Genomic DNA, 13,931 nt, shown 5'->3' on the forward strand with positions numbered 1-13,931 from the left:
TGGCAGGTGCATCATGGCAGAATGTTTCTTTGCTGAGCATTCTGAAACCAGTAAAAATAATGCCTGGGGCTCCCAGAATGCTCAGGGTGGGGGGTGGATTCTATGCACCGTAGCTAAGCAGCCTAGGCTAAGCATCACTGGCAGGACAGAGCTACACCCCTCCTCTGGAATACCCTCCCACAACACATCCGTCACTTTCCAAACTTTGATATCTCCTAACACTCCCTCAAAACTCACTTGTTCCGACAAGCATACGCTCTACCTTAGGCCACATCCCATTTGTCCTAAAGCCAAATTGTGCTCCTATTAGACATAGCTCACAACTGTCCCTCTTTTGGAGGGACAGTCCCTCTTTGGGAGCCCTGTCCCTCTTTTCTCCTCATTTGTCCCTCTTTCAGGACTTTGTCCCTCTTTCTATGTGAATATTTGTATTTCTCTACTGAAAAGTGTGTTTGTTTGACTCTAAACTTTATTCCCATCCTTTAAATTGATATACAGTATTTCTAATTTTAAAATGTTAATATGATGGAAAATGAATCAGGATAGAAAGGACCAGTGTGGTTTGAGTTATAAAACAACACATTTTTCTTATGAAATCTTGATGCGTGACTAGGGGTGTGATGGGGCGTGATCAGGGGTGTGGCAGGGGCGTGACTTAAGTGTCCCTCTTCCTCATCTCAAAAAGTTGGGAGGTTATTAGATATCCTAAAAACACACTGCCTCTAGGTATGTTTATTGTATACTACTCCCCCCCCCCCCCCCACACACACACACACACACACACACACACACTTATGGTAGGGCAGGGCTCTCTCCCCTTTTGTGTCTTGGAATTGTTATATATTTTATACATCACGTTACTTTTGTCACTGTAATGACTGTATTTTGTACTAATTCAGTATCTTGTATATTGGTGTACACCATTGTCTGTATTATTCTGTACCCCCATGTTGGTTTCTTTCTTTGTACAGCGCCACGGAATATGTTGGCGCTTAGGGATGCTCATTTGGATTCCGCGGAATTGAAATTTCCGCATTTACGATCGGAAATCTGAATTTATGATCGCAAAACGGAATTTGGAATTCCGTAGAAATCCGAATTACCGTATCTCGGTAAGTTTAGTCCAATCACAGAACTAGGTGCATTGGACCAATCAGCGAATGCAGAATTTTTCTGAAAAAATCGTATCACCGCGACAATTTTAGACCAATCACAAGACTTTATGATCTCCAATTTTCCATTTTTCCGATTTCCCTTTTTCGGATTTTTTTTTGCATTCTCTAATGCAAAAAAAAGTCTAATAAAATACTCCTCGGAAACCAAAAAAGAATCGGCATTGGCATTAATCGGAATTTTTGCAGATTATGAAATGGGCTTTTTTGACCATCCCTATTAGCACTTTCATAATAATAATAATAATAATAATAACAAAGAAATATACAGCTACAGGAAGGGTTTTTGAAGCCGAAACCAGGAAAATTACAGTAAAAGTGAGTCTCCTGGATAGTTTACTATATGTCACTACAGGGCCTCTTTAACTTTGGATTTTGGGAAAGGAGGGGGGCTCTCCATACTTCCAGCGGTCCGCCAGTAATCTTTTGATCTTGCACACCAGGCAGGCTGTCTCTGCTGGCAGACTTTATATTTAGCATAACAAAGTATTTTGCCAACACAAGAGGCAATGGAGGCGCGGACGCTCAGATATACCCTCTGTAGTCGCACTTTGATGTGATTCCGTAAACATGGAAACTCATGGACAGCATCAAACGCGGGATGTAACACGGCGTAACGTACAGTGACAGTGATGTCATCAGGTATGCAAGAGGTCATGTGACCTTTCATCACGTGACCTCTGCTCCACTGAACACTATAGTAGCAAGAATAATCATTACAATTTATTAATAAAAATAATAATATACAGTTTCATCTTGATAAAAAAAAAAAGAAAATCCCACATGTTTTATAAGTTTCTAGGAACTTCCGCAACATATTTTAGTGACTTTTAATATATATACATCGGCTTTATAATTCACCTCTATAGCATTCTTAACCACTTCAGCCCTCGGTGTCGTTTCACCTCATGCATCTGAGCAACATTCACCTCCCGATCATTCGCCAATAACTTTATCATTACTTATCACAATTAAATGATCTATATCTTGTTTTTTTTTCCGACACCATTTAGGCTTTCTTTGGGTGGTACATTTTGCTAAGAATTATTTTATCATAAATCAATTTTAACAGGAAGATTAAGAAAAAACTGAAAAAAATCTTCTCTCAGTTTTCAGCCATTATAGTTTTAAAATAATACAATAATACATAGTTCAGCCCCTAAGGTAACTATTTATGTATTTTTTTTATTCTACATTTTTATTTTATTATTTATTTATTTTTTTTTGCAAAAAAAATTATGTGTACCTATCGGGTAGTGTGGGAGGTAAGGGGCTAATTTTAAAAGTTAAAAAATGTCATTATCTGGAAATATTTATTTCCAGATGTAATTTTACTATTTGGCCACAAGCAGCTCACTTCTGCATGCGGAAAGTTCCTCCACAAAGCTGTAGTAATGAGTGGATGGGGCAGAAGGGGATTTGTGAAAGATGGAGGCATCTCATTGACGGTGTCGGGCTTTCATACGGGGACTTAGAACAATGAATGGGAACTGTGTTTCTATTCATTGATCTCTGGGCTACCAGAAGGCGGCAGGAGCGCACACGATTGCATGCACCGGGCAGCGGCAGCAGTGTAGACTATGTGGATGGATATATGCGTCCAGATAGGCTTAAGGCTCGGTTCACATTGAGCCTACGTTCTGCTCCGATGAACGGAACGCAGCAGTGGAAGCAATGCTTTCCCGATGGAGCGGACGTTCCCGACCTGCACGATCCTTCCGCTACAACCTCGGTTCACATTGAGCAGTACGCCGTTCCTGCGCTGCGTTCCGTTCTGTGAAGCGGAGCGGAAGGATCATGCAGGTCGGGAACGTCCGCTCCAACGAGCAGAACGCAGGGAGCGGAACGTAGCAATGTGAACTTTCCCATCGAGAAAGCATTGCTTCCGCTGCTGCGTTCCGCTCATCGGAGCGGAACGTAAGCTAATGTGAACCGAGCCTGACGGAGCGGAACGCAGCGGAACACAGCACAGTAGCAACGTGCTGCTCCATGTCAACCGAGCCTAAGTGGTTAAGGCCCGTATCCACTACGCGATTTTTCCAATGACCGTCAATTTTTTTGGGAGCGACGAATGATTGTTTGAGATCTCGCAACAATTTTTCAGAGGAATGGATATTTTTTGAGCAACGAGCAATCGTTCCCGCTGTCTCTCGTTATGGGTACAGGTGTGCGATTAGGCAAAGGACATTGGGTGATGCACGTCAGCACTGACCGACACAGTGGATTGGATCTTAAAGATGCCTAGCAAATCCTGTGCAAAGTACCGCGATTGCTTGAACTCTCGTTCGCACCCATAGTGTGCTGTTGCGTGTCGTTGCTTACACCCACCGGCAGTAAGATGGATCGGGGAACAAGTAGTCAAGCGCGAACAAGAATTGTCGCTCAAAAAAAAATCACCAGTCGTCGGAAAAATTGCATCATGGGTACTGGCCCTTACAACATAGACTTCCATAGATGTAACTAGAATTCACTGATTCCCACAACAAAACAAAAAAACAAAAAACAAAAAAAAAATGGCTGCCCCTTCCGTCATAAAAATTATGTTTTATGTGTTAGGTAGCCAGCGGGTCACCAGTGTCAGTTTGTTCCTCCAGTATAGGAAGCCATAGGTGCCCCAATATTTGGCAGCCACAGGGGGCACTTGTATTAGGTAGCCACAGTTGCCCCTTAGTATTTGGGGCCTTAGTACAGTGGTGTAGCAATAGGGGGTGCAGAGGCTGCGACCGCACCGGGGTCCTTGGGCCAGAGGGGCCCTCCCTCAACCACAGTATTAGCGTTCTTTTGGTCCTGTTCTGGTAATAACTAGTGATGAGTAGAAATTACGCCCATGCGTAATTACGCATCGTTATACACAATTACGCATCATAATCGTAATGTGAAATTTTGGGGGAATAGCATCATTCATTTCGTAGTCGATTGTTACCATTCGTAATTACGCATGAATTTCTGCATAATTACACGTAACTTCGTGCCGATTTTGCTGGTTAATTTTCTTTTCATTTTTAAAATCGATTATCTCAAAAACTAAAAGATCTTTTTGAAAAAAAAAATTTTTTTGACTTGTACCCATTTTTCTCCTTAACTTATATAGCAATTTTGGTACCAATAGCATTTATGAGGGCTTTGTAATTCACCGCCAAAGTCGGCACGAAATTACACGTAAGTTACGTGTAAATTCATGTGTAATTACGAATGTTTATACAAAGTCAATTGAATTACGAATTTGTTTAGACATAATTGCAAAAATGTACGTGTAATTTCGCGTAATCGTAATTAGCAAATTACAATCATCACTAGTAACTAATAACCACTTCTATAGATACTTTGAATAGTAGTAATCCTTAACAAACTGTTCCTCATCCCCCTCTTGCACCTCTTACACTGTAACACAGTGCTGGGGGGGACCAATGTGAAACTTGCACCGGGGCCCCTAGCACCTTAGCTATGCCACTGCCTCAGTATTAGGAAGCTAGAGCCCCTTTTCTCCCAGGTTGGCAAGCAGAGCCGCTCTTTAGGTATCAGCTACATCACACGTCACGCGCACGCTTTTACTAGGAAACCACGTGGGGCGTGCGTGGATGGAGAAGAGAATGCACTCGGAGCAGTGGAGGGACAAGCGGAGGCCGCAGACAGGTAATGTGTACTTTACACGGGCACTGGGGGGACATTGACATTGGGGGGGACAGCGACATTCAATCGTCGGGAAATTGCACGCTGTTGTTGCCTGCTTGTCTGATCAAGCAACATCTTGCAGCATGCGCGATTGAGAAAGCAACCTATTTTCGTCCCGAAATTGGTTGCACTGCCTGTCGGGCGTGCACATGGAGGCACTGATCTTTATCCAATTCGATTGTAATAATCAAATTGGATGGTCGATTGGCTGCTAAGTCGCTTGATGTAGTGCCACCTTAACTTGTGGTGTTTTCAGTCACATACAATCACACCTTTGTGTATTTGGGTGATAAAAAGTCCTGCCAACGTGCCAGTAGGAAATGTGACATTTATCTGATGATAATGCAGTGCCAAGAGCTCAGATTTCTGAACTTCCCATCAACATTCATCTAGTGGGGTTCCTTATCCAAAATTCAAACGCAAAGTCAGATTAGGTTGTCTCTGAGGCAGAAGGCTTATCTGTGGAGTGGCAGGGGGCCGCAATCAGAGTGGTCTGCCAGGCCAGAGAGAGATTAACCCCGGCCTACAGAATGCACTACTCAGCTCCGCCCCTCTTAGCACAGCAACTGTCCTCATGCATTACACACCAAGGCCTTGTTCACATCATAAATCGCTAACACGCAGAGGAAGGCGCTAAAATAAAATCGCACACAAAAGCGCAAAATGCAAGTGCTCACGCTTGCGTTTTGCGCTTTTGTGTGCAATTTTGTTCGAGCCTCCTGGCGCTTTTTTTGTAAAGCACTTTTCTAAGCGCTTTTGCAGAGCGATTCGTTTATTCACTTCCTGAAAAAAAGCGCTTATCAGTGCTTGTCAGGCTTGTCGAGGGAGGATTCCGGGACACCTCGGGGGAGCCAGCGCTGGACTGCCTGCAGCTACATTGGGACCCTGAGGCTTCCCTCTCCCCCCTCCCGAGGTGAGTACCCCCCAGGGGGAACTTTTTTTTGTTACAGAGTCTCTCTAAAGGGAACCAGAGATCCTCTAAAGAAAAGCTGTTATACATACCTGGGGCTTCCTCCAGCCCCATACGCACTGATCGATCCCACGCCGCCGTCCAGCGCTGCCCACAACTACGCAGGAGAAGTGCGCCCTCTACGTATCTCTTCATACAGTGCTGCAGAGATACGCAAAGAGCGCACCTCTGCTACGCTAGACTGGCTCCGACTGGCGGCAGAGCGGGGTCCCGGTTCTCATAGCTACGGGCAGCGCTGGACGGCGGCGTGGGATCGATCAGCGCTTATGGGGCTGGAGGAAGCCCCAGGTATGTATAACTTCTTTTCTTTACAGGATCTCTGGTTCTCTTTAAAGTGGACCTGAACTCTTGCACAGGACAGAAGAAAAACATAGAGAAATGCACCCTGTGTGTATTTAGAGAGTTTAGCCTTAAGGTAGCCATACATCTAGCGGTGTATGGGCAGCCGCAGATTCGACCAAGAGACAAAACTCTCTCTTATCAAATCTGATTAGAGAGAGATCTGTCAACTTCCCATACACAGCAGGCCGATTCCCGATCAATTTCAGCATGAAATCTCTCGGGGATCGGCCTTGTGCGCCGCATACGTCCGCCTCTCCGCCCTGACGTTATGCCCCCTAATGTAAATGCCCCCCGGTGCCCCGTGTAAAGTGTATACATTACCTGTCCGCAGCCTCCGCTTGTCCCTCCGCTGGCTTCCGGGATTCCTCCACTGCATACGCACGCACCCCACATGGTTTCCTAGTAAGGGCGCGGTTGCATTATCGGTCGGGAATGCACCTGCCTGATCTATTGCCACCTTAATTACCCCTCATCTGTGACTAATCACAACTGTAATTTGATGTCTCAGCTGTGTCAGCTGGCTGCTGTGGTAGAGTAGCTGATTGATAAACACAGGATGTTAGCCCTATGTCTGCTTCCATGAAAGCATAGTTACATAGTTACATAGTTATTTGGGTTGAAAAAAGACATACGTCCATCGAGTTCAACCAGTATAAAGTACAACTCCAGCCCGTCCCCCACATATCCCTGTTGATCCAGAGGAAGGAGAAAAACCCCCACAAGGCATGGTCCAATTAGTCCTAAAAGGGAAAAATTCCTTCCCGACTCAAGATGGCAATCAGATAAAATCCCTGGATCAAGATCATTAGGCATAACCTAGTAATTGTAGCCATGGATGTCTTTCAACGCAAGGAAAGCATCTAAGCCCCCTTTAAATGCAGGTATAGAGTTTGCCATAGTGACTTCCTGTGGCAATGCATTCCATATCTTAATCACTCTTACTGTAAAGAACCCTTTCCTAAATAAATGGCTAAAACGTTTTTCCTCCATGCGCAGATCATGTCCGCTAGTCCTCTGAGAAGGCCTAGGGACAAAAAGCTCACCCGCCATCCACAAGAAGTAGAAACACAGGAGATTTAGTGCAGGATTTCTATCAGCTGTAACAAAAATGCTTTTCTGTCAGGCCTTGTTCACATCTAAAATCGTAATCGCAAACGCAAGTGTTTTGCGATTTTGTGCTGCGTTTTTCCCCCCCTCCTGGCGCTCCACTGCGCGCTGCATTTTTAGTAAAAGCACTTTTCCATTGCGGTTTTTAAATTCACTCCCTGACGCTAATCAGGAAGTGAACTCTTTGACCCGGTAAAGAATACAATGTATTTATTCTTAAAAACGCGAACGCAATTGCTGCACAAAGCGATTTTGTGAGCGTTTGCGTTTTCCCTATACCTTCCATTGAGGCAAAATCGCCTCAGAAATTGCCCAAGCACCGCTTATCCGAGCGGATCGGAAACGAACCACTCAGATGTGAACTCTCTCATAGGGAATCATTGCACAAGCGTTTTGTGGGCGATTTTGAAAATCGCCTGCGCTTGAAAAAAGGGCAAAAACGCCCCTAGTGTGAACGGGCCCTCAAGGGTATTATGCTATTGCTTATCTTTTAGAGCGGAGAGGAAGTTCTGAGTTCAGGTCCGCTTTTTAAACTAAGTACCCACGGCCAGATGGATCGGAGATCTCTGTCGACGAACGATCTTCCCATCTGGGCGAATCTGCACGCGTCGTTTGTGCCAGCATAAAGGGCCCTTTTCCACTAGCAATCGCTAGCGTTCACGCTGAACGCTAGCGATTGCTGAATCGCAATTACCGGCGATTCCCCGACGTTCGCGGCCGCGATTTTGCTATGCTATGCACTGCATAGCAAAATCGCGGCAATTATCGCTCCGCCGCGCGTTCGCGTTCCCCGCAAAAACGAATCGCGGTAGTGTAAATGACCTACCGCGATTCCCATGTTAAAAAGCAAACCGTAGCGATTGTAAAATCGCTAGCGGTTTGCGTTTTTGCGATTCAGCCAGCGCAAACGCGCTGGTGGAAAAGGGCCCAAACAAACAATTGTGTTATTTTCATGAACCCGGAAAAGGCAATGAGGATCGGAACAATCCTCCACGATTTAATCCAACATGGAGTCGTTCAAAAACAAACAATTGCCATGGGTGATGTGCGTTGCGAAACATTGTTAATGAATTTTCATCAAATGATGTTGCAGAAAAATCATTCTTCATGAAAAATCATTCTGAAAAATCTGGTCTTGGGTATGGGCCTAAAGGCGGTGTTTCCACTACTTTGTTCTCTGCTCATCGCTAAACTGACAGTGAAATGCTCATCCTGGGTGACGGGATTAATATTCAAAAAAGTGGGTGGAACCTACAAAAGCCAATCAAAATTCACCTATTGATTTTCAAGGGGATTATTTAATTGCTGCCATTTTTGCACTGTTAATGGCACAGGCCTCAAACCTGGTACAGTTGGTCATTGGGTGACTGGGGTTCAAATTCAGAAAAGAGGGTGGAGTACAGCCAATCAGATGTGTTTCATTTCAGTGCAAATTATTGATGCCAAAGACCGCAAAGCTCACAAACTAGGTCATTGAGTAATTGTGTGTTAGGGTTAGAAAAAGTGGGCGGAGCCAACACCAACCAAGTACATACCCAGCACGGTGGCGTAGCAGTTAGCGCTCTCGCCTTGCAGTGCTGGGTCACCGGTTCGAATCCCAGCCAGGTCAACACCTGCAATGAGTTTGTATGGTTTCCCTGTGTCTGTGTGGGTTTCCTCCGGGCACTCCGGTTTCCTCCCACATCCCTAAAACATACCGATAAGTTAATTGACTTCCCCCTAAATTGGCCCTAGACTACAATAAATACACTACACGGATACATAGATTGACATACGGCTATGGTGGGGGTTAGATTGTGAGCTCCTCTGAGGGACAGTTAGTGACAAGACAATATACTCTCTGTACAGTGCTGTAAGATGTCGGCGATAATCCCTGCTGGACTACAGTGAGCCCTGCACTGTGCGCTCCCGCTGGTCGCACGTAATCCATCGCAAGTGGGAACCGAGCATAAATGTATCAGGGAATGTAAAATAGAGTATATAGAAGCAGTGTGTGCTTATCCTGCACAGATGAGGAATGTGAGATCAAACAGTAGTCATTATTTTACTGGCAACGCCAAGCGACACATGTCTGCCACACATCACAGTAAGGAACGAATGCATTAAGCTCCGTACACGCGCTAGACCGCAGTTGTCAATAAATGAGTGATCCATCAGTGAGTGAAAGACACAGGTGGACAATTGAGTTCAGTGACTGGACATCAACGGACAACGGTCTCCCGTTCAAAACTTTACCGGAAGTGCGAAAATGAAGATCTGGCACCATCATTGGGACAATCACCGCACACTTGATCATTAGCAGTGACCTATCAGATGTCGTGCTACTGATAAAGAGCAGTGATGCCAATGGTCCCAAGACCATCAGCACCACTTAGCAAAAGGAGGAGCTGGCGGCTGTGATTGGCCAGTCTGGTACCAGCACCCTCGCCTGATTGGTTGCATGCTACTGCCACTAGATACCAAGGAATTGTATAGGGTAAGGAGGGGGGGCACTGAGTTTGTAGACAGACAGGAGCCACAACAAACCGTTTTGACCAGGTTTGTCTAATGGGTATAAAGAGACCCTGCGCTGGAATGGTGGTTGGTGGATTTTTGGAGAATCTGGAAAGTCTCCGGGTCATCCAGAGACTTCCATCTGCTGTGCATGTAGTTCGACCGCGCTTGAGCTGGGCATAGGGTGAGTCAAATGACGGCTCTCCCTGCTGTCGCAACTTGGAGAGAGATTTAATCAGAGCCCCATTACCCATATGTGGGCAGGGCTGGAGCTACCATAGGAAAAAATGGGCAATTGCCCCAGGGCCCCAGAGCCTGTAGGGGCCCCCAAGGTGTCCCTCCCCATCTTAACTGTTGCTCCCCAGGGACTATGCAGAGTCTGTTAAAGAGAATCTGTATTGATAAAATCGCACAAAAGTAAACATACCAGTGCGTTAGGGGACATCTCCTATTACCCTCTGTCACAATTTTGCCGCTCCCCGCCGCATTAAAAGTGGTTAAAAACAGTGTTAGACAGTTTGTTTGTAAACAAACAAAATGGCCACCAAAACAGGAAGTAGGTTGATGTACACATAGAAAATCCATCCATACACAAGCAGGCTGTATACAGCCTTCCTTTTTAATCTCAAGAGATCATTTGTGTGCTTCTTTCCCTCTGCAGCTATCTTCCACTGAAGTGTCAGGCTGTTTCTTCCTGCAGAGTGCAGACAGCTCTGCCTGTATGTAATTCTTCAGTATGTGAAAGCCCAGCCAGCTCAGAGGAGGATTTATCCAGCTTGTAAAAGATAATAGAGCAGAGAGAAGCTGCACTAATCTAAATAATACACAGGCAGTGTGTAGAGAGGGGCCTGGAGGGGGAGATGCATCACAGAACCACAACACTGAAGAACTTGGCAGCCTTCCAGACACAGGCTGACAAGTCTGACAAGAGAGAGATAAGTTGATTTATTACAGAGATGGTGATAGTAGAACGTGCTGCAGTAAGCCAGAACACATTAGAATAGCTTTTGGAACTTGTAGGATGGAAGAAAACCAGATGAAATTTTTGTTACGGAGTCTCTTTAAGTTGGGAGGTTATTGGGGGAGGGTCAGCAGCCAGCTCAGGGCACTGGAGGGAAATTTGGCTGAAACAAAGGGCCTCTAATGACGCTTTTTGGTCAGGGGGTGTCTGTTGGGGGGCCCCCAGGCTAATTTTGCCCTAGGGCCCAATTGTTACTTGAACCGGCCCTGTATGTGGGGTGCGCAGCATAGCACTAGTGATATGACGGCGCCCAGCTTTGGCGCTCAGCGCCAGTGAATCTCTTAATCAGCTAATTATGATTACGCCAATTTTCGTATAACTTTTCACAATTACGCCGTTATGTAATTACGATTTGTAAATTAAATTTATTTCGCATAGTCATTCGTAATTTCGCGTAAAATTTTGCGTAATTTTCACGCCGATTTTAGTAGTGAATAACAAAATCCCCATACATGCTATTGACACCAATAATAATAATTGCTACATATGTTAAGCAGAATAGTGGGTACAAGTCAAAAAAAATAATTTTTGTAAAAGACCTTGTAGTTTTTGAGAAAATCGATTTTAAAAATGTAAAGAAAAAATGGTTTTTAAACTCAGAAAAATGACAGTTCAAATACCATTTTTTCTTTGTATTTTTGAAATCGATTTTCTCAAAAACTACAAGGTCTTTTACAAAAAAATCTTTTTTTGACTTGTACTCACTATTCTCCTTAAAGAGTAACTGTCAGGCTGCAAAAGCTAATTTAAACCTCTATTCTCTTGTGTTAAACAGTTTAGAAGGAAGCCAAAAAGGCAATACTGAAGTTAAAAATCTCTCTTACTTTGATGTTTGCTGAACAGCAAGCCTCTTTATTCCCAAGCTCCTAAGGAGGCCGCCAGGCCGCATAACAGATACTGCAAAGCATTCTGGGGTTGCTTCTTCTCCCCACTGCACTCCCTTGGTCCTCCCATTCATTTCCCTATCCCGCCCTAAGGCTGCTTTCACAGTGAGAAGTTACAGCAGCTTGTATCTTGCAGCCCAGCTCACAGCACTGAAAAATCACAGGGCACATGTTCCGTTAGAGTATACTGCATGAGTCAGCTATTGTTCCTAGCCACATGGCTAATTAATATTCACTGCACAGTAGTGTTGTCCGGATCATGAACCATTAGGACATTTTTTGTGAGTCGAATCATCAGGAAGCAGGGAGGATATGACATCACAATTGGCTTCATACAAGACAGACAAACATGGAGCCTGCCATGAGCTGTCAGGAGCATCTATCTCTGCATATACTATATAAAAATTCTGTGAAATACAAACGTGGACAGTGAAATGCATATGTAATGTAAGTACAGCCAATATTTAGCTACTGATATATGTGTTTTTTTTCTCTGAGACCTTATACCTAACAGCTCCTCTTTAACCTTTGTAGAAATTTTGGTATCAATCGCATGTATGCTGGCTTTGCTATTAACCACTAAAGTCGACATATTAATATGCAAAATGACCCAAACATTATGCAAAATTATGAAATATTACTATTACATACGATATTAATTATGATTTTATCTGAAATTTGACATTATGATTACGATGCATAATTGCGCATTTCGATGCAAAATTTTGCATATGCGAAATTTCGGCCCACCACTGCTCAGTGCTGCCGAAATGACCTGATTTATATTCCATCTACTGAGGTAACTTTTTTCTTTCCTAACTACAGGTATACGGATTAAAACCTCTGCACAAATACATGAACTTATATTGCACAGTGGAAATTTTCTGCAGTTGAACAACAGAATTCCCAGTAGCCAGCGGAACAGAGAATGTGATTGCGAGCCTCGATGTTGACCCGTGGGGTGTCACTTCTCCCATCTCTGATGGTAATGCCCCCCTTATTGTATAGCGCAGGCTCCCGGCCATGTGTGCAGAGTTATATATAGCAGAACGCGCGGCGTAACCACTTGGCAGCCCCTCCGCCGCACATCTGTTAGTGAGTTTATCTCAGTCGAGAATGTTACATTGTAATTTTTTTAAGGAGAATGTATCAAAAAGTAACATCATTAAAAAGGCGTTAAACGTAACCGAGTACATCAGTACCGCTGCCCGGGGTGACTTCACTTACCTGGATTTTCATCCGCTCCTCAGATCGCCGTTCCAGAAAAATCTGACGCAGTCAAATAACTCCGGCCCAGTGCTATAATGAGTACTTGGCCAAACACCTTTCCTTCTGGCCGATATGGTGCAGAGCGCGTTTAACAGACCGTTTCCAGGTACAATCCGAATATACGTTGTCACAGCTGGCCGGGATCACGTGATCGCGCATCGGCTGCACTTCCTGTTTTATCTGACAAAGGCAGCAGCAGGAATGACATGTGGTCATGTGAACAAAACTAGCCAATCAAGTTCTCTCCCTTAATGGACCGCTCCAGCGAAAAAAAGTAAGCAGGTAAAATCTGACAGAACTGACAGGTTGTGGACTAATCCATCTCCTCATGGGGGATTTTTAAGCAGTTCCTGAATGGCAGTTTAACTTCCAAAACTGTAAGATATCTGCCAGCCTTCCTACTACTCACCTGCATATTATTTCATAGCTCCCAACTGTCCCTCTTTTGGAGGGACTGTCCCTCTTTGGGAGCCCTGTCACTCTGTCCTCCTCATTTGTCCCTCTTTCAGGACTTTGTCCCTCTTTCTATGTAAATATATATATATATATTTCTCTACTAAAAATTGTGTTCGACTCTAAGCTTTATTCCCATCCTTTAAATTGATATATTATTAATTTTAAAATGTTAATATGAAGGAAAATGAACCAGGATAGAATGCACCAGTTTGGTGCAAATTTTAAAACAACATATTTTTCTTATGAAATCTTTATGGTATGTGTCACTAGGGGTGTGCTGGGGGCGTGATCAGGGGTGTGACAGGGGCATAGCTTAACTGTCCCTCTTTCTCATCTCAAAAAGTTGGGAGGTTTGATTATTTTGATAGGTAGCAACTGCCATTCAGGATTCAGGAAATGTTTTTGAAAATAAAGAAAACCCTGAGAATTCCCCATTAGGAGATGGACTAGTCCAAAACCTGTCGGCTCCAAAGCTGAACCCGAAGATGAAACAAAAAAGAGTTACACTTACCTGGGACTTCTGCCAGCTCCTTGCAGACGCTCTG

General features: G+C 44.3%; 1 protein-coding gene across 1 annotated transcript in view; it reads right to left on the reverse strand.

Moving 5' to 3' along the window:
- The window catches only part of HAND1 (heart and neural crest derivatives expressed 1), a 326,296-nt gene extending 317,467 nt beyond the window's left edge, over positions 1-8,829 (reverse strand). Inside the window, exon 1 of the transcript XR_011030601.1 lies at positions 8,799-8,829. The gene's annotated coding sequence lies outside the window, so the exon portion shown is untranslated. The remainder of the gene's footprint in view (positions 1-8,798) is intronic.
- Positions 8,830-13,931: the final 5,102 nt, after the last annotated feature.

Source organism: Hyperolius riggenbachi, chromosome 3, assembly GCF_040937935.1.
Source record: "Hyperolius riggenbachi isolate aHypRig1 chromosome 3, aHypRig1.pri, whole genome shotgun sequence".
NCBI lineage: Eukaryota > Metazoa > Chordata > Amphibia > Anura > Hyperoliidae > Hyperolius > Hyperolius riggenbachi.